Consider the following 20,606-nt stretch of genomic DNA (forward strand, 5'->3'; position numbering starts at 1 on the left):
CACGGGAGGAGTATAGCCTCAGGGCAGTGTATGCGGAGGATGGGGGTGATGGTGCAGGGCAGCAGCAGTAATGACACGGAGTCAGTGATGCAGTCCAGGGCCTTTACTCACAGTTCTTATTATCCAGACCACGTCTGCAGGTAACGGCTGCCCACGTCGTACTGTGCTCACCAGGTGAGGGGCTCAGACAACTCCCAGATAACTTTGGAGCGCTTCACAGGACCCCCTTTGTGTGTCCTTTGTCTGGCCTTTCTTACCAACCCTTCTGTCTGGCTGCCTCGGGCCTCCTCTTGGTAAACTTGGCGCCAGTTTCCCTGACCCTATGTGGTGCCTTCCTAGCGGGTGTAGCGAGGGGCTGCGCCACATAAAATGTCACAGCCTCCTGTTTCTAGCTGAGGGTCGTTTCCTGCCTCCACTAGTTTCGGGGACCGGTCTCCCCCTTTGGCCTGACCCCTCCACGCAGGTGGATTCTGGCGTGCGGTGGCGACTCGCCCATCCGCACCCCTGAGATCCCTTCGTTCCTCGTTCCTGGAGCCTTCTCCGCTCCTCTTCCTTCCTTCTCCCTCTTCCAGGCCTGGGCCTCTGTTACTAGGCCCGCCTCCGGAGCAGAGCTCATGCAGAGCCCCTGCTCCCTGCCACTTCTGCTCAGACTTCTCTGCACTGAACTAAGATGGTGCCCACCTTTTATACTCCCTTCTCAATGCACCCAGGAACTGCTTCCTCCCTGCTCCTGCACTACAGGGTTCCCCTTTCTCAGTGTTCCCTCCCCCCACTCCAGCCAGGGACAGGGACTGTCGTGCCCATCTCAGGGGCATATTGGTCGCCCTGCCCCACGGCAATGTGGTGTAATGCATGCAGGTGTCGGGTCCTGATCCACACTACATCCTTACCTGAGAGTGAGATATCACACCTCTGGGTGAGGTGCAATACCTCTGTAGCAACCGAGCCCTCAGGGTGCTACAGTTCCATTTATCTTCAGCCTAGGTGACGTATTGCGATACAGGGCCGTGATTTTGGCTATAAAAGGGTCCCCTAGACCCCTACCCCAAGCTTTTTAAGAGAATCATATATGGCGTGCCAGGAGACTCTTTGAAATGCTTTCTCAGCATCCAACGAGAGTATCTAATTACAAATTTTTAACTGCATCTAGCCCAGGAAATACTTTGTGCCTAGTAGCAGGGTCTGCTAGTCAGCGGATTATCCCGGCTGTTAAGCAAGCTACACCACCTGTAGTTTGGACACTTCATTTTTTCAAAGGAAATGCTTCGGGACCACGGGATACTCAGTGAAGAGCATCAGGAGGCACCCCAAGGCATAGGGGCTGGGGCTGGCAGTAGGATGCCTTGCGGTGGACAGCCGAGCTCGAACCTTATAAAAGCTTTTTAACTGCAGCAGCTTTAGTGCACGCTACTGGAGCTGGAATTACGCGGCTGCTGGCATGAGACTTGCCCTCCAATAGATCCTTGTAAATGGATTTAAAGTGTATTCATTCAAATTAGAGAGACAATTTAAATTAAAAAGCTTAGAGCTGCCTCCACGACAGGGGGGCTCGCTCGACCCACCAGCGGACAGGCACCAGTATTGGGAGAGGGGGGCTGGCCATCAGGGTTCACCCCGCTCTGGCACAAACCCGGCGACACGGAGGTGGCACGGGCAGGAGCGGACTGGCCGTGTCGGCTTCTCACTTTTTGGATTTTAGAAGGGCATGACATGCCTATATCTGTGTCTCCCCCTCCTTTTACTCCTCCACCTCTTTTATTTTCGCATGACTATATGTACTTGTCACTTTTCCATGTGTTAGTTATGTCTTCTGAGCAGTTTGTCAGCTTTTGGACACCTTTGAAGGTGTTTTCTATGTGTTTCTATGTGTTTTTGTTTGCCTGCCATTTGTTTTAACGGTGTTCGAAGGTGTTCGACGAACAGTTCGACGAACAGTTCGGCGAACACACGGGTGTTCGACGAACCGAACCGAACTCGAACACTACGGGGGTGGCTCAACACTAATTATAAGCATTAGCAGGTTATTAGAAACTGAAATCAAACAGTTTTCAACTCAAAACTTTATTCTAGGTGATGTTACATTTTCACATAGGACCCCTTGTTCGAAAGGAGCTTCTGAACTCTCTCGTCCATTAAATTTGTCAGGTTTTGGATGGTTTCTGCTTCAATTGTTTTGCATGAGGACAGAATACCCTCCCAGAGCTGTTGCTTAGATGTGAACTGCCTCCCGCCATCATAGACACTCCTTTTGGTGATGCTCCAGAGGTTCTGAATGGGGTAGAGGTCAGGGGAGCATGGGGGTCACACCATAAGTTTGTCCCCTTTTATGCCCATATCAGCCAGAGATGCAGATGTTTTATGTGCAGCATGAGATGGTGCATTATCATGCAAAAAAATGATCTTGCTGTGAAATACACGGTTCTTCTTCTTGAACCATGGCAGGAAGTGCTGTTTGAGAAAATCCACATACATTATGGAATTCATCTTTAGCGCCTTCAGGGATCCTAAAGGGGCCGACAATCTCTCTCCCCATGATTCCAGCCCAAAACATTACTCCACCTCCTCCTTGTTGGTGCTGTAGCCGTGTTTGCATGGGGTGTCCATCAACCAGCCATCCTCCACTCCATCCATCTGGACCATCGAGCGCTGCACGGCACTCATCCGTGAACAAAACAGTTTTGAAATCAGTCTTCATGTAATGTTTGGCCCACTGGAGCCATTTCTGCTTGTGTGAAGTGGATAGAGGAGGTCGACAGGATGGCGTATGCACAGCTGCAAACCTCTGAAGGACCCTGCATCTTGTTGTTCGGGGGACGTTGGAGGCACCAGCAGCTTCAAAAACTTGTCTGCTGCTATGACAAGGCTTTTTTGCCGCTGCTCTTTTAACCTGACGTAATTGCCTGTAGGAAAGAGTCCTCAATTTGCCCTTATCAGCACGCACACGTGTGTACTGTGAATCAGCTATATACTTCTTGATTGCCAAGACACTTCATCCTGATAATCGCACAATGTTGATTGTAGTCATGCCTTGACCTAAACACTCCACAATTTGTTGCTTCTCAGCAGCCGACACATCCTTTTTCTTTCCCATTTTGGCAGAAAATGTAGGCTGCTTAATAATGTGAGACAGCCTTCTTAGGTAGTCTTGCCTTTCATTGGACACACCTGCCAAACTAATTAGCACAGGTGTCTGCAATTGCTTACAGTGATATAAAGAGCCCTGACACACATCACCATCAATGAGTTTAACTGACAAACAAACAAATTCTTCCCTTATCACTCCTAAACACTTTTTGCATAATAATTTGGAACACAGTGTACATGTGCTTTTCCACAAAACACCAGTGGTTCAGGTAGTGAATCTTACAGTTCTAACTTGCCAACCGTGGTCTGCATGTAGTTGTTCAATAAAGGGCCCAAAATTAAGATAACATAGATGGGAGAGGTCTCTATGAATAGGAATTCCTAAGTATTTGATACCCTGTGAGGGCCAGGCAAAGGAAAAGTTGGACTGGATGGAATCCTATATGGATTTGGGGAGGGAGACATCGAGGGCCTCAGACTTCGCTGCATTGATTTTAAAATTTGACCATGTAACAAAGTGATCTATTTCAGCCATAACAGCATGGATGGATATATGTGATTGAGTGATATATACTAGTACATCATCAGCAAATAGAGAGCACTTGTACTCGGTGCCTCCCACCTCAATCCACCTAATATTGGGGTTATGGCGAATTGATGAGAGCAGGTGCTCCGTCACTAGGATGTATAAGAGAGGGGACAGAGGACATCCCTGCCTTGTCCCATTGGTGATTGTGAAAGGTGATGAAAATGTTCTGATGCACCCCCTGGGCCTTGGGACACCTGGAGCCGGACCCTTTTTGGTGGATGCTGGTGGTTGTAGTCTTCGTGGCGGCGACCCGGTTCCGTGGCTCAGGGTGGTCAAACCAGTGGCGGAACTATTTATGTGGTTTTGATGTTTAAATGTCCGACTACGCCACCCGTGGATTGCGGTCAGAGTGAACCGCCGCTGCAGGGCAGACCGCTGAGGCTGGTGTTGTGGGTGCAGCAGAGCGTAGCATAACTCCCCACGGGAGGAGTATAGCCTCAGGGCAGTGTATGCGGAGGATGGGGGTGATGATGCAAGGCAGCAGCAGTAACGACACGGAGTCAGTGATGGAGTCCAGGGCCTTTACTAACAGTTCTTATTATCCAGACCACGTCTGCAGGTAACGGCTGCCCACGTCGTACTGTGCTCACCAGGTGAGGGGCTCAGACAACTCCCAGATAACTTTGGAGCGCTTCACAGGACCCCCTTTGTGTGTCCTTTGTCTGGCCTTTCCTACCAACCCTTCTGTCCGGCTGCCTCGGGCCTCCTCTTGGTAAACTTGGCGCCAGTTTCCCTGACCCTATGTGGTGCCTTCCTAGCGGGTGTAGCGAGGGGCTGCGCCACATAAAATGTCACAGCCTCCGGTTTCTAGCTGAGGGTCGTTTCCTGCCTCCACTAGTTTCGGGGACCGGTCTCCCCCTTTGGCCTGACCCCTCCACGCAGGTGGATTCGGGCGTGCGGTAGCGACTCGCCCGTCCGCACCCCTGGGATCCCTTCATTCCTCGTTCCTGGACCCTTCTCCGCTCCTCTTCCTTCCTTCTCCCTCTTCCAGGCCTGGGCCTCTGTTACTAGGCCCGCCTCCGGAGCAGAGCTCATGCAGAGCCCCTGCTCCCTGCCACTTCTGCTCAGACTTCTCTGCACTGAACTAAGATGGTGCCCACCTTTTATACTCCCTTCTCAATGCACCCAGGAACTGCTTCCTCCCTGCTCCTGCACTACAGGGTTCCCCTTCCTCAGTGTTCCCTCCCCCCACTCCAGCCAGGGACAGGGACTGTCGTGCCCATCTCAGAGGCATATTGGTCGCCCTGCCCCACGGCAATGTGGTGTAATGCATGCAGGTGTCGGGTCCTGATCCACACTCCATCCTTACCTGAGAGTGAGATATCACACCTCTGGGTGAGGTGCAATACCTCTGTAGCAACCGAGCCCTCAGGGTGCTAAAGTTCCATTTATCTTCAGCCTAGGTGACGTATTGTGATACAGGGTCGTGATTTTGGCTATAAAAGGGTCCCCTAGACCCCTACCCCAAGCTTTTTAAGAGAATCATATATGGCGTGCCAGGAGACTCTATGGAATGCTTTCTCAGCATCCAACGAGAGTATCTAATTACAAATTTTTAACTGCATCTAGCCCAGGAAATACTTTGTGCCTAGTAGCAGTGTCTGCTAGTCAGCGGATTATCCCAGCTGTTAAGCAAGCTACACCACCTGTAGTTTGGACACTTCATTTTTTCAAAGGAAATGCTTCGGGACCACGGGATACTCAGTGAAGAGCATCAGGAGGCACCCCAAGGCATAGGGGCTGGGACTGGCAGTAGGGTGCCTTGCGGTGGACAGCCGAGCTCGATCCTTATAAAAGCTTTTTAACTGCAGCAGCTTTAGTGGACGCTACTGGAGCTGGAATTATGCGGCTGCTGGCATGAGACTTACCCTCCAATAGAACCTTGTAAATTGATTTAAAGTGTATTCATTCAAATTAGAGAGACAATTTAAATTAAAAAGCTTAGAGCTGCCTCCACCACAGGGGGGCTCGCTCGACCCACCAGCGGACATGCACCAGTATTGGGAGAGGGGGGCTGGCCGTCAGGGTTCACCGCGGCTCTGGCACAAACCCGGCGACACGGAGGTGGCACGGGCAGGAGCGGACTGAACGTGTCGGCTTCTCACTTTTTGGATTTTAGAAGGGCATGACATGCCTATATCTGTGTCTCCCCCTCCTTTTACTCCTCCACCTCTTTTCTTTTCGCATGACTATATGTACTTGTCACTTTTCCATGTGATAGTTGTGTCTTCTGAGCAGTTTGTTAGCTTTTGGACACCTTTGAAGGTGTTTTCTATGTGTTTCTATGTGTTTTTGTTTGCCTGCCATTGGTTTTAACGGTGTTCGAAGGTGTTCGACGAACAGTTCGACGAACAGTTCGGCGAACACACGGGTGTTCGACGAACCGAACCGAACTCGAACACTACGGGGGTGGCTCAACACTACTCAGGACTAATATCCATCCCAGGCAGGCAGGCTGTATAGGAGACGCAGTGGTTATACCAGCAAACGCTGCATTACAGTCCTGTGTGCTGCTCCTGTTGCTGAAATTGCTGGACTTAGCTCCAGGTCCCGGGGGCCAGGAAAAATCCTTTTTTTTATCTAAATCCTCTTTTTTTTTTCCTCCTTCACAATGTACAAATACCCATCTTATTAACCTTTTGGTGCCCCCCCCCAAAAAAAAAGTGTGCCTCTGATTTTTCAGACACAAATATATCTGTTGGAAATAGTCTGGTGTAGGCCAGAGAAATAGAAGTGTGGTTTTGCAGTTCTATGGGCCATTTGTATCTAAAAAAAACAGTTTGAGCGTGTCGCTCACTGTTCAGCCGCAAATATATATATATTTTAAAGAGCCTGGTATACACCAGTAAATTATTACTGTGGTTTTGATGTTCCACGGTAAAACATCTCTATTATCCTGTTTTTGGCATTTTTTGCTGTATAAAAATAATAATAGTGTCTCCCTGATCTTTCAGACACAAATATATCTGTTGAAAATAGTCGGGTGTAGGCCCGAGAAATACAAGTGTGGTTTTGCAGTTCCACGGTACAAACCTCTGTATTATCCACTTTTGGGCCATTTGTATCTAAAAAAAACAGTTTGAGTGTGTCGCTCACTGTTCAGCCGCAAATATATATATATTTTAAAAAGCCTGGTATACACCAGTAAATTATAACTGTGGTTTTGCTGTTCCACGGTAAAAAATCTCTATTATTCAGGTTTTGGTAGTTTTTTCCGTAAAGAAAAACAGTAGTGTCTCCTGACTGTTGTGACACAAAAATATATCTGTTGAAAATAGTCTTGTGTAGGCCCGACATCCCAGTGTGGTTTCGCAGTTCCACGGGTCAAATCGCTGTACTATCCAGTCTTGGGCCTTTGGTATCTAAAAAAAAAGCAGTATGAGTGTGTCGCTCACTGTTCAGCCGCAAATATCTCTATTTAAAAAAGTGTGGTATACCCCAGTAAACAATAACTGTGGTTTTCGTCTTCCACGGTTCTAAACTACTCTTTATTACCATTTTTCCATTGATAGTGCAAGTGTAAGCTATTTTACTTCATTTACAATGGGCAAGGCGCGTGGCAAGGGACGTGGAAGTGGACGTTCTGGTGATGGTTCGTGCAGAGGACGGGGCCGTGGCCAAGGTGAAAATGTGCCACAACCAACAGCCACATCTTCTCGCTCCCACTTCTTGAACGAATTACTAGGGAAGCACAGAACAACACCAGCATTGAGAACTGATCAGTTTGAACAGGTTATTAATTGGATAGCAGACAATACTTCCAGTTACCTGGGCACCACCACCTCCGGTCTGTCTTCCACACGGTCAACTCTTAGTAGCCGTGAGTCTCGACCGCATACTCCTCCTCACACTGATGCTTCTTCCTCCCACCATGCCGAGTGTCGTCAGACAGCAAGTGATCCCACACTTTAACACTCTGAAGAGCTGTTCACTGGTCCATTTCCATATTTGGGCCCCTCGCCTGATACGCTTGAAGTGGTGGAAGAGGATATCCCATGTTGCGATGCCCAAATATTTGAACAGCCAAAGCCACAGGAAGTCGACGTTGGCAATCTGTCACAAGAGATGGACGATGACGAGACACAATTGTCAGGAAGTGAGGAGGAGGATCGTGGTGCGCAAGCGGAAGAGGAGGAGGTGGTGGATGATCTAGTAACTGACCCAACGTGGAAGGAGGACATGCAGAGAGAGGCCAGCAGCACACAGGGGGAGGGAGGCAGAGTACCCCAACAGGCAGGAAGAAGCAGTGTGGTGGCCGCAGACAGAAGGCAGGCAACCGTTCCCCGTAACACCAACACGAGGGACGTTGCCAGTACAAGCGGTAGGTCTTCCAGAGTCTGGAATTTTTTTAAAGACTCTGCTGATAAGCCCAAAAAGGCCATATGTTCCACCTGCCATGCCAGCATCAGCAGGGGTGACAAAACTACCAGCCTGACCACCACCAGCATGATCAGGCTCATGGCAGCAAAGCACCAGACTTTGTGGGGCAAAACCCAGGGTCCACGACCAGTGTCAGCAGGTGTCACCACTGCTTCTTCCACTGTTGTGCGTGCAATAGAACCCCCTGTTGTGTGTGCAAGGCAATCCCCTGTCCATACTGCATGTAAAGATGCCCCCTCCTCTCAGTCTTCACTTGTTATGGCAGTTTCTCAAGAAATAACATCAATGTCCACGTCCACGTCCCACCGCAGCGTTCAATTGTCCATATCCCAGACCTTTGAACGAAAGCGGAAATTCGCAGCTAACGCCCCACAGGCCACAGTCCTAAATTCGCACATTTCACAACTGCTTGCATTGGAAATGTTGCCTTTTAGGCTGGTGGAGACGGAATCCTTCCGCAATCATATGGTGGTGGCCGTCCCTCGGTACTCGGTCCCCAGCCGACACTATTTTGCCCGGTGTGCCATCCCCGCACTACACAAGCACGTGTCCCAAAGCATCTGCCGTGCCCTCAACAACGCAGTTACTGGGAGAGTCCACCTGACAACGGACACGTGGGCAAGTGCTTGTGGCCAGGGACGGTACATCTCTCTGACGGCACACTGGGTAAACATAGTGGAAGCCATGACCCAGTCAGACCTTGGAACGGAACATATCCTCCCCACACCGAGGATTGCGGGCCCTATGTCAGTCAGAGTTGCCCCCACAGTGTACAGCTCCTGTGCATCCTCCTCCTCCTCCTCATGTTCAGCCTGCTTCTCAGATATCACCACATCAGTTACAAGCTGGAAGCATTGCTGTACTGCCTCCGCCAAGCGGCAGCAGGCTGTGCTGAAACTCATAAGCTTAAGTGATAAACCTCACACTGCTTGTGAGTTGTGGACAGCTGTGAAAGAGCAGGCAGATCTGTGGCTGAGACGGCTGAACCTACATCCCGGCATGGTCGTGTGTGACAATGGCCGTAACCTGGTGGCGGCTCTGAGGCGAGGTGAGATCACACACGTACCATGCCTGGCTCATGTACTTAACCTCATGGTTCAGCAGTAGAGATGAGCGTTGTTCTACTCGAACTGTTCGCCAATCTCAAATTCGAGCTGTTTTGGGCGGTGTTCGAGCCGTTCGGCGAACACGAACGATTTGAGAAAAATTCGGCTGTTCGAGGTTATGTTCGATAACTGATAGGGCACCAAAATCATAACTGGATTTTTTCTCAGTAATGATGAAAATTAATGTTAATACGCAGTTTGAGTGTACAGCGGGGTGGGGGGAGGGGCAGGGGATGGATCTCTGCAGGAATAATGAAGATCTCCATTTTTTTTTCTCTTTCCCGCACGTGCAGTGGGGAGGTGCAGTCTGTCAGCCTATCAGCAGCGCACACACGGAGCGAACTGCTGTTTTTCACACAAGCAAGGGCATGTGTCATTGGCAGTGTATGTCACATGTCCTTGCCCTATAAGACCAAGCCATTTTCCCCGTCGCCACCATTTTCTCACTGCTGCAGCTGCGTGTTAGACGGCACCGCTGTTGCTGTGTGCGCTATACCTTGTTAATTTCAAGCCAATTTTCGCACAAATCTACAGATAGCTTGGGAGTAGGGAATAGTTGTGATTGCAGTCCTTTTAAGGACTAGGTTACAGCATTTCCTACGACTTTTATCAGGCAGGTCTGTGCTCTTAAATAGATAGATTGTGGGAGTAAAGACTAATTGTAATTGCAGTCCTTTTCAGGACTAGGTTACATCAGTTCCTATCAGTTTTTGCCAGGCAGGTCTGTGCCAGTGCTGTGCAAGTTTTTTTCACAGCATTTGGCTGAATCTAGCAAAGCTAATCCTTTTTAGCCTATTGCAGAGTGTGTTAGTCAGTGGAGTAGCCTATCTGTGTTGCAAGATATAACACCTGTGTATAGAATACCAATTTTTTTACTGCACCTAGTGAAGTAAAATCTTTTGGGCATAGCATCATTCTATTAGTCCATCTATACTGACCTCCATCAGGTTGCAAATTGAATATAATTTTTTTCTGCATCTAGCTCTGAAAAAATATTTGGGCTTCTAGCAGTGTGTGGGACTTGTTCTATTAGTCCATCTATACTGACCTCCATCAGGTTGCAAACTGAATATAATTTTTTTCTGCATCTAGCTCTGAAAAAATATTTGTCCTTCTAGCAGTGTGTGGGACGTTCTCTATTAGTCCATCTATACTGACCTCCATCAGGTTGCAAATTAAAAATAATTTTTATCTGCATCTAGATCTGAAAAAATATTTGGCCTTCTAGCAGTGTGTGGGACTTTCTCTATTAGTCCATCTATACTGACCTCCATCAGGTTGCAAATTAAAAATAATTTTTATCTGCATCTACGTCTGAAAATATATTTGGGCTTCTAGCTGTGTGTGGGACTTGTTCTATTAGTCCATCTATACTGACCTCCATCAGGTTGCAAACTGAATATATTTTTTTCTTCATCTAGCTCTGAAAAAATATTTGGCCTTCTAGCAGTGTGTCGGACATTCTCTATTAGTCCATCTATACTGACCTCCATCAGGTTGCAAACTGAATATATTTTTTTTCTCCATCTACCTCTGAAAAAATATTGGGCTTCTAGCTGTGTGTGGGACTTGTTCTATTAATCCATTTATACAGACCTCCATCAGGTTGCAAACCGAAAGTATTTTTTTTCTGATTCTACCTCTGAAAAAATATTGGGCTTCTAGCTGTGTGTGGGCCTTGTTCTATTAATCCATCTATACAGACCTCCATCAGGTTGCAAACTGAATATAATTTTTTTCTGCATCTAGCTCTGAAAAAATATTTGTCCTTCTAGCAGTGTGTGGGACTTTCTCTATTAGTCCATCTATACTGACCTCCATCAGGTTGCAAATTAAAAATAATTTTTATCTGCATCTAGATCTGAAAAAATATTTGGCCTTCTAGCAGTGTGTGGGACTTTCTCTATTAGTCCATCTATACTGACCTCCATCAGGTTGCAAATTAAAAATAATTTTTATCTGCATCTACGTCTGAAAATATATTTGGGCTTCTAGCTGTGTGTGGGACTTGTTCTATTAGTCCATCTATACTGACCTCCATCAGGTTGCAAACTGAATATAATTTTTTTCTTCATCTAGCTCTGAAAAAATATTTGGCCTTCTAGCAGTGTGTCGGACATTCTCTATTAGTCCATCTATACTGACCTCCATCAGGTTGCAAACTGAATATATTTTTTTTCTCCATCTACCTCTGAAAAAATATTGGGCTTCTAGCTGTGTGTGGGACTTGTTCTATTAATCCATTTATACAGACCTCCATCAGGTTGCAAACCGAATGTATTTTTTTTCTGATTCTACCTCTGAAAAAATATTGGGCTTCTAGCTGTGTGTGGGCCTTGTTCTATTAATCCATCTATACAGACCTCCATCAGGTTGCAAACTGAATATAATTTTTTTCTGCATCTAGCTCTGAAAAAATAGTTGGCCTTCTAGCAGTGTGTGGGACTTTCTCTATTAGTCCATCTATACTGACCTCCATCAGGTTGCAAATTAAAAATAATTTTTATTTGCATCTAGCTCTGAAAAAATATTAGGCCTTCTAGCAGTGTGTGGGACTTTCTCTATTAGTCCATCTATACTGACCTCCATCAGGTTGCAAATTAAAAATAATTTTTATCTGCATCCACCTCTGAAAAAATATTTGGGCTTCTAGCTGTGTGTGGGACTTGTTCTATTAGTCCATCTATACTGACCTCCATCAGGTTGCAAACTGAATATAATTTTTTTCTGCATCTAGCTCTGAAAAAATATTTGGCCTTCTAGCAGTGTGTGGGACTTTCTCTATTAGTCCATCTATACTGACCTCCAACAGGTTGCAAATTAAAAATAATTTTTTTTCTGCATCTACCTCTGAAAAAATATTGGGCTTCTAGCTGTGTGTGGGACTTGTTCTATTAATCCATCTATACAGACCTCCATCAGGTTGCAAACTGAATATAATTTTTTTCTGCATCTACCTCTGAAAAAATATTTGGGCTTCTAGCTGTGTGTGGGACTTGTTCTATTAGTCCACCTATACTGACCTCCATCAGGTTGCAAATTCAAAATAATTTTTTGTCTGCATCTAGCTCTGAAAAAATATTTGGCCTTCTAGCAGTGTGTGGGACTTTCTCTATTAGTCCATCTATACTGACCTCCATCAGGTTGCAAACTGAATATATTCTTTTTCTGCATCTACCTCTGAAAAAATATTTGGGCTTCTAGCTGTGTGTGGGACTTGTTCTGTTAGTCCATCTATACTGACCTCCATCAGGTTGCAAATCGAATATAATTTTTTCCTCCATCTAACCCAGCCAATAGTTTTGGCCTAATACCACAGTTTGGCCACTCAGCTCAGCTCGGTTCCCATCCATTGTTTTTTTGTGCAAACAACTCCAGAGTTGTGAATTAGTTAACCACCAAAATGAGTGGAAAAAGGCCTGCTGCTGGTGGAAAGGGGAATAGGCGTGTTGGGAAGGGGAAAAAAGGTTGTGTCCGTGGGGTAGGTGTTAAAGCAACAGTAACATCTGCAGAAGAAAGACCATCTTCCAGCCAAACTAAAATGTCTACTTCTTTTAGCGGACAATGTGATAAGATCCCTTTCTTACGGCCACGCCAATCGCTACAAATTCCAGATGAGGCACAAAAACAGCAGGTGCTTCAACGGATATCAAGTGCTCCTTTAAGTGGGCTCTCCTCCACATCAACTTCAACATCACAAATACTCCAGTCCTCAAAGGTGTCACCCCAATCGCACTTGCTTCCTCACAGCTCCCAAATCTCCAGCTGCCCGTCTGAGTATGAGGTAGAACAGATGGTTGAGTCTGCAGAGCTGTTTACTCATACTATAGCCTGGGAATCAGAGGTCGACTCCAGCGCTTCTGTGAATCCAGACGAGGAAATGATCTACAGTGATGCCCAGAATCTTTATGAGTCGGATCCAGGACCAGACACAGAAGGTTCTGACCATAATGTAGACCCTCATTCCCAAACTGTAACTCCTGTTGGTGGAGACAATGAGGAAGATGATGATGAGACTCAAATACCTGATTGGAGCGACAACTTTAGTTTTTTGTCAGGGCAGGAACAGGTTGGCTCTGAGGACGACGGGTGTGATAACGCACAGGGTGATGATGATGAGGTTGGAGATCCCACTTACTGTCAACCCACAGTCAGCCAAGAGATGAGGTCAGCAGAGGAGGTGGAGGAAGATGCTAGTGACGACGAGGTCAGGTTGCGCATTCCTGGACAGAGACGTAGTACTGGAAGCATGTCAACAACTGCATCCTCAAACACAACTCTGCCTCTCACCACAAGTCGTGGTGGCTCTTCAGGTCGCATGTGTGCTAAGCCTTGCATAGCCTGGGCATTTTTTCAGATCGATAAAGATGACCCAACTCGTGTTATCTGTAACATTTGTCAGCAAAAGCTAAGTAGAGGCCAAAAAATACATAGTTTGAGTACTTCATGCATGAACCGGCACATGGACATGAAGCATAAGTTGCAGTGGGAAGCTCAGTGTGCTACAATGCGGCCTAGCCGGCCGGGCCAACCACCGTCTGCCATATCTTGTGCATCCGCGGCCTCTTCATCCTCTGTGACTGGGGGGACAGCAGTCACACCTGTTTTGGGGCGCAGACCTGCCACCTATTTACCCGCAACAGCCAGCGTGATTGGCAGGTCATCATTTTCTTTGGAGGTGGTAACACCAGCTGGTGTTGAGCGCTGTCCGACATCGATAGCACCACCTTTGGATCAAGGCAACCTAACATGTCCGCCTGCATCTTCCTCACAGACCGGCAGTTTGCCGGGGACACCCTTATCAACCTCGTCTAAGCACAATAGCCAGCCCTCGGTCCCTCAGATGTGGACAAGTAAAAGACCATTTCCTCCTAGCCATAAGAAAGCTAAGAGGTTGAATTTCACCATCTGCAAGCTCTTGGCTACAGAAATGCTGCCTTTCCGCCTGGTGGACACAGAGGATTTTCGAGACCTTATGTCCGTCGCAGTGCCCCAGTACCAGATGCCCAGTCGGCACTACTTCTCAAAGAAAGGTGTGCCTGTACTCCACCAGCATGTCACACACAACATCACCGCTTCTTTGAGAAACTCTGTGTGTGACAGGGTGCATTTCACCACAGACACTTGGACGAGTAGGCATGGAGAGGGGCGTTACATGTCGCTGACTGGGCACTGGGTAACTATGGTGACAGCAGGACAAGGGGCTGCTGTCCAAGTCTTGCCGTCCCCACGAGTTGTGCGTCAATCCTCTTTATGTCAAAGTTCCTCCACTGCTTCTGCCTCCTCAACCTCCTCTCGGTCTTCCACCTGCACCCAAAGCCTGTCTGATCATGAAACAAGCTTTCTAACTGCGCCGAAGGGATCCTGCACACCTCCTTACTATGCTGGCAGTAGGGCTCAACGTCATCAGGCGGTTTTTACTTTGAAATGTCTGGGAAATGTGAGTCACACAGCTGAGGAGTTGTGGTCAGCTCTGGAGAACCAATTTCATGAATGGTTGTCTCCACTGTACCTGAAACCAGGGAAGGCCGTGTGCGACAATGCTGCAAACCTGGGTGCGGCCCTTCGCCGGGGCAATGTCACACACGTGCCTTGTATGGCTCACGTGTTGAACCTGGTTGTCCAGCAATTTTTAGCCCACTATCCCAGACTAGATGGCCTTCTGCAGAGGGCACGGTCGCTGTGTGCTCACTTCCGCCGTTCGCATCCCGCAGCTCAGCGACTTACATCTCTACAGAAGTCGTTGGGCCTGCCACTTCACCGGCTAAAATGCGATGTGCCTACCCGGTGGAATTCAACTCTGCACATGTTGCAGCGACTGTGGCAGCACCGACAAGCCCTGGTGCAAGACATTCTGACGTATAGCCTGGGCCAACGAGATCCAGAGGTGGGGCAAATCACGCTGGAGGAGTGGTCTCAGATCAGGGACCTATGCACCCTTCTGCACAGTTTTGAAATGGCGACGAAGATGTTTAGTGCTGACGATGCCATTATCAGCATGACTATTCCGGTGATGTACATGCTGGAGCACATGTTAAACAGAATTCGGAGTCAGGTGGTGGCACAAGAGGAGGTGGAGGAAGTAGAGGAGGAGGAGTTGTATGCGGAAGGGCTAACATCTGCAAGGTCCAGACGGTCAGCAGCACCAAGGCGGCAGGCATGTGAGGGTGGGGGAGATGGTTTTACCAGGGCGCATGTTAGCAGCCAAACTAGTGAGGAAGGTGCAGGAGCCCAGGAAGAAGTGTAGGACGAACTGATGGAAGACTCATCAGATGAGGGAGACCTTGATCACATTTCTGTTGTGCGAGGTTGGGGGGAGAGGACAGAGGAAGAAAGCATGATTGTTACCTCGCCACCAACACAACAGGGACTTGGTGCTCCTGGATGCGCAACACACATGAGTGCCTTCTTGCTGCACTACCTGCAACATGACCCTCGAATTGTGAGAATTAGAAATAATCCTGACTACTGGGTTGCCACACTGTTAGATCCCCGGTACAAAAGTAAATTTGCCGAAATTATTCCTGCCATAGAAAGGGATGCACGCATGCAGGAGTATCAGCAGAGACTGTTGCAGAATCTTACATGTGCTTTTCCACAAAACACCAGTGGTGCACGTAGTGAATCTCACAGTTCCAACTTGCCAACCGTGGGACCGTCAAGTGTTCAGCACTCAAACCGTAACAGAACCACAGTATCTGCTGGTAACATCAATTTTGCGGAATCATTTCACCACTTTTTTAGCCCATCCTTTGCAAGGCCACAGGAGACAAGAAGTCTGACACATAGTCAACGCCTAGAGACGATGGTACAGGAGTATCTCCAAGTAAACATTGAAGCCATGACTGTGTCACTGGACCCCTGCTCTTTTTGGGCTTCCAATCTGGATAAATGGCCGGAGCTAGCCACTTACGCCTTGGAGATCTTGTCATGCCCCGCAGCCAGCGTTCTGTCTGAATGTGTGTTCAGCGCTGCTGATGGTGTGCTGACAGATAAGCGCACGCGGCTCTCCACTGATAATGTAGACAGACTCACGTTCATAAAGATGAACAAATCATGGATCCGAAACGACTTTTCTACCCCTGTGTCATCCTGGGGAGAGTAAAAGCTTGATGATTGGTTAAAATCACCCTACCAACCGTTTTAAGCTTTCAAATTACTAATCATGTTTATCCGTATCTTGGCTGGAAAATAATTTGGGCTTTGTACCAGTGTGCAGCACTGATTCTATTAGGCCATCTATAATAAGCTCCACCAGATTTAAAATTACTAATCATGTTTATCTGTATCTTGGCTGGAAAATAATTTGGGCTTTGTAGCAGTGTGCAGCACTGATCCTATTAGGCCATCTATACTAAGCTCCACCAGATTTAAAATTAATAATAATTTTTAGCTGCATCTAGCCCGGAAAATAATTTTGGGACTCCGAGATGCGCAAGACACATAAGTGCCTTCTTGCTGCACTACCTGCAACATGACCCTCATATTGTCAGAATTCGAAGTAATCATGACTACTGGGTTGCCACACTCTTAGATCCCCCAAACTTTTCGATCAACCTTTTCATTTTAATAAAGACCAAAAAAATGGTCATTTTTGAAATTATAAGCATTAGCAGGTTATTAGAAACTGAAATCAAACAGTTTTCAACTCAAAACTTTATTCTAGGTGATGTTACATTTTCACATAGGACCCCTTGTTCGAAAGGAGCTTCTGAACTCTCTCGTCCATTGAATTTGTCAGGTTTTGGATGGTTTCTGCTTCAATTGTTTTGCATGAGGACAGAAAACCCTCCCAGAGGTGTTGCTTAGATGTGAACTGCCTCCCGCCATCATAGACACTCCTTTTGATGATGCTCCAGAGGTTCTGAATGGGGTAGAGGTCAGGGGAGCATGGGGGTCACACCATAAGTTTGTCCCCTTTTATGCCCATATCAGCCAGAGATGCAGATGTTTTATGTGCAGCATGAGATGGTGCATTATCATGCAAAAAAAATGATCTTGCTGTGAAATACACGGTTCTTCTTCTTGAACCATGGCAGGAAGTGCTGTTTGAGAAAATCCACATACATTATGGAGTTCATCTTTAGCACCTTCAGGGATCCTAAAGGGGCCGACAATCTCTCTCCCCATGATTCCAGCCCAAAACATTACTCCACCTCCTCCTTGTTGGCGCTGTAGCCGTGTTTGCGTGGGGTGTCCATCAACCAGCCATCCTCCACTCCATCCATCTGGACCATCGAGCGCTGCACGGCACTGATCCGTGAACAAAACAGTTTTGAAATCAGTCTTCATGTAATGTTTAGCCCACTGGAGCCGTTTCTGCTTGTGTGAAGTGGATAGAGGAGGTCGACAGGATGGCGTATGCACAGCTGCAAACCTCTGAAGGACCCTGCATCTTGTTGTTCGGGGGACGTTGGAGGCACCAGCAGCTTCAAAAACTTGTCTGCTGCTATGACAAGGCTTTTTTGCCGCTGCTCTTTTAACCTGACGTAATTGCCTGTAGGAAAGAGTCCTCAATTTGCCCTTATCAGCACGCACACATGTGTACTGTGAATCAGCTACATACTTCTTGATTGCCAAGACACTTCATCCTGATCATCGCACAATGTTGATTGTAGTCATGCCTTGACCTAAACACTCCACAATTTGTTGCTTCTCAGCAGCCGACACATCCTTTTTCTTTCCCATTTTGCAGAAAATGTAGGCTGCTTAATAATGTGAGACAGCCTTCTTAAGTAGTCTTGCCTTTCATTGGACACACCTGCCAAACTAATTAGCACAGGTGTCTGCAATTGCTTACAGTGATATAAAGAGCCCTGACACACATCACCATCAATGAGTTTAACTGACAAACAAACAAATTCTTCCCTTATCACTCCTAAACACTTTTTGCATAATAATTTGGAACACAGTGTACATGTGCTTTTCCACAAAACACCAGTGGTTCACGTAGTGAATCTTACAGTTCTAACTTGCCAACCGTGGTCTGTATGGAGTTGTTCAATAAAGGGCCCAAAATTAAGATAACATAGATGGGAGAGGTCTCTATGAATAGGAATTCCTAAGTATTTGATACCCTGTGAGGGCCAGGCAAAGGGAAAGTTGGACTGGATGGAATCCTATATGGATTTGGGGAGGGAGACATCGAGGGCCTCAGACTTTGCTGCATTGATTTTAAAATTTGACCATGTAACAAAGTGATCTATTTCAGCCATAACAGCATGGATGGATATATGTGATTGAGTGATATATACTAGGACATCATCAGCAAATAGAGAGCACTTGTACTCGGTGCCTCCCACCTCAATCCACCTAATATTGGGGTTATGGTGAATTGATGAGAGCAGGTGCTCCGTCACTAGGATGTATAAGAGAGGGGACAGAGGACATCCCTGCCTTGTCCCATTGGTGATTGTGAAAGGTGATGAAAATGTTCTGATGCACTCCCTGGGCCTTGGGACACCCGGAGCCGGACCCTTTTTGGTGGATGCTGGTGGTTGTAGTCTTCGTGGCGGCGACCCGGTTCCGTGGCTCAGGGTGGTCAAACCAGTGGCGGAACTATTTATGTGGTTTTGATGTTTAAATGTCCGACTACGCCACCCGTGGATTGCGGTCAGAGTGAACCGCCGCTGCAGGGCAGACCGCTGAGGCTGGTGTTGTGGGTGCAGCAGAGCGTAGCATAACTCCCCACGGGAGGAGTATAGCCTCAGGGCAGTGTATGCGGAGGATGGGGGTGATGGTGCAGGGCAGCAGCAGTAACGACACGGAGTCAGTGATGCAGTCCAGGGCCTTTAATCACAGTTCTTATTATCCAGACCACGTCTGCAGGTAACGGCTGCCCACGTCGTACTGTGCTCACCAGGTGAGGGGCTCAGACAACTCCCAGATAACTTTGGAGCGCTTCACAGGACCCCCTTTGTGTGTCCTTTGTCTGGCCTTTCTTACCAACCCTTCTGTCCGGCTGCCTCGGGCCTCCTCTTGGTAAACTTGGCGCCAGTTTCCCTGACCCTATGTGGTGCCTTCCTAGCGGGTGTAGCGAGTGGCTGCGCCACATAAAATGTCACAGCCTCCGGTTTCTAGCAGAGGGTCATTTCCTGCCTCCACTAGTTTCGGGGACCGGTCTCCCCCTTTGGCCTGACCCCTCCACGCAGGTGGATTCGGGTGTGCGGTGGCGACTCGCCCGTCCGCACCCCTGGGATCCCTTCATTCCTCATTCCTGGAGCCTTCTCCACTCCTCTTCCTTCCTTCTCCCTCTTCCAGGCCTGGGCCTCTGTTACTAGGCCCGCCTCCGGAGCAGAGCCCCTGCTCCCTGCCACTTCTGCTCAGACTTCTCTGCACTGAACTAAGATGGTGCCCACCTTTTATACTCCCTTCTCAATGCACCCAGGAACTGCTTCCTCCCTGCTCCTGCACTACAGGGTTCCCCTTCCTCAGTGTTCCCTCCCCCCACTCCAGCCAGGGACAGGGACTGTCGTGCCCATCTCAGAGGCATATTGGTCGCCCTGCCCCACGGCAATGTGGTGTAATGCATGCAGGTGTCGGGTCCTGATCCACACTCCATCCTTACCTGAGAGTGAGATATCACAACTCTGGGTGAGGTGCAATACCTCTGTAGCAACCGAGCCCTCAGGGTGCTATAGTTCCATTTATCTTCAGCCTAGGTGACGTATTGTGATACAGGGCCGTGATTTTGGCTATTAAAGGGTCCCCTAGACCCCTACCCCAAGCTTTTTAAGAGAATCATATATGGCGTGCCAGGAGACTCTATGAAATGCTTTCTCAGCATCCAACGAGAGTATCTAAATACAAATTTTTAACTGCATCTAGCCCAGGAAATACTTTGTGCCTAGTAGCAGTGTCTGCTAGTCAGCGGATTATCCCGGCTGTTAAGCAAGCTACACCACCTGTAGTTTGGTCACTTAATTTTTTCAAAGGAAATGCTTCGGGACCACGGGATACTCAGTGAAGAGCATCAGGAGGCACCCCAAGGCATAGGGGCTGGGACTGGCAGTAGGATGCCTTGCGGTGGACAGCCGAGCTCGATCCTTATAAAAGCTTTTTAACTGCAGCAGCTTTAGTGGACGCTACTGGAGCTGGAATTACGCGGCTGCTGGCATGAGACTTGCCCTCCAATAGATCCTTGTAAATGGATTTAAAGTGTATTCATTCAAATTAGAGAGACAATTTAAATTAAAAAGCTTAGAGCTGCCTCCACCACAGGGGGGCTCGCTCGACCCACCAGCGGACAGGCACCAGTATTGGGAGAGGGGGGCTGGCCGTCAGGGTTCACCGCGGCTCTGGCACAAACCCGGCGAAACTTTGAGGAGGCCACCAAGATGGTGAGTGGCGATGACGCCATCATTAGTGTCAGCATCCCACTTGTCTGTCTTTTGCAACGCTCTCTGCAGAGAATTAAAGAGGAGGCATTGCAGCCAGAGTATGATGAG

This window comes from Phyllobates terribilis, unplaced genomic scaffold (genome assembly GCF_046119375.1).
Source record: "Phyllobates terribilis strain yellow unplaced genomic scaffold, ASM4611937v1 Scaffold_1__5_contigs__length_1240528914, whole genome shotgun sequence".
Taxonomy (NCBI): Eukaryota; Metazoa; Chordata; class Amphibia; order Anura; family Dendrobatidae; genus Phyllobates; species Phyllobates terribilis.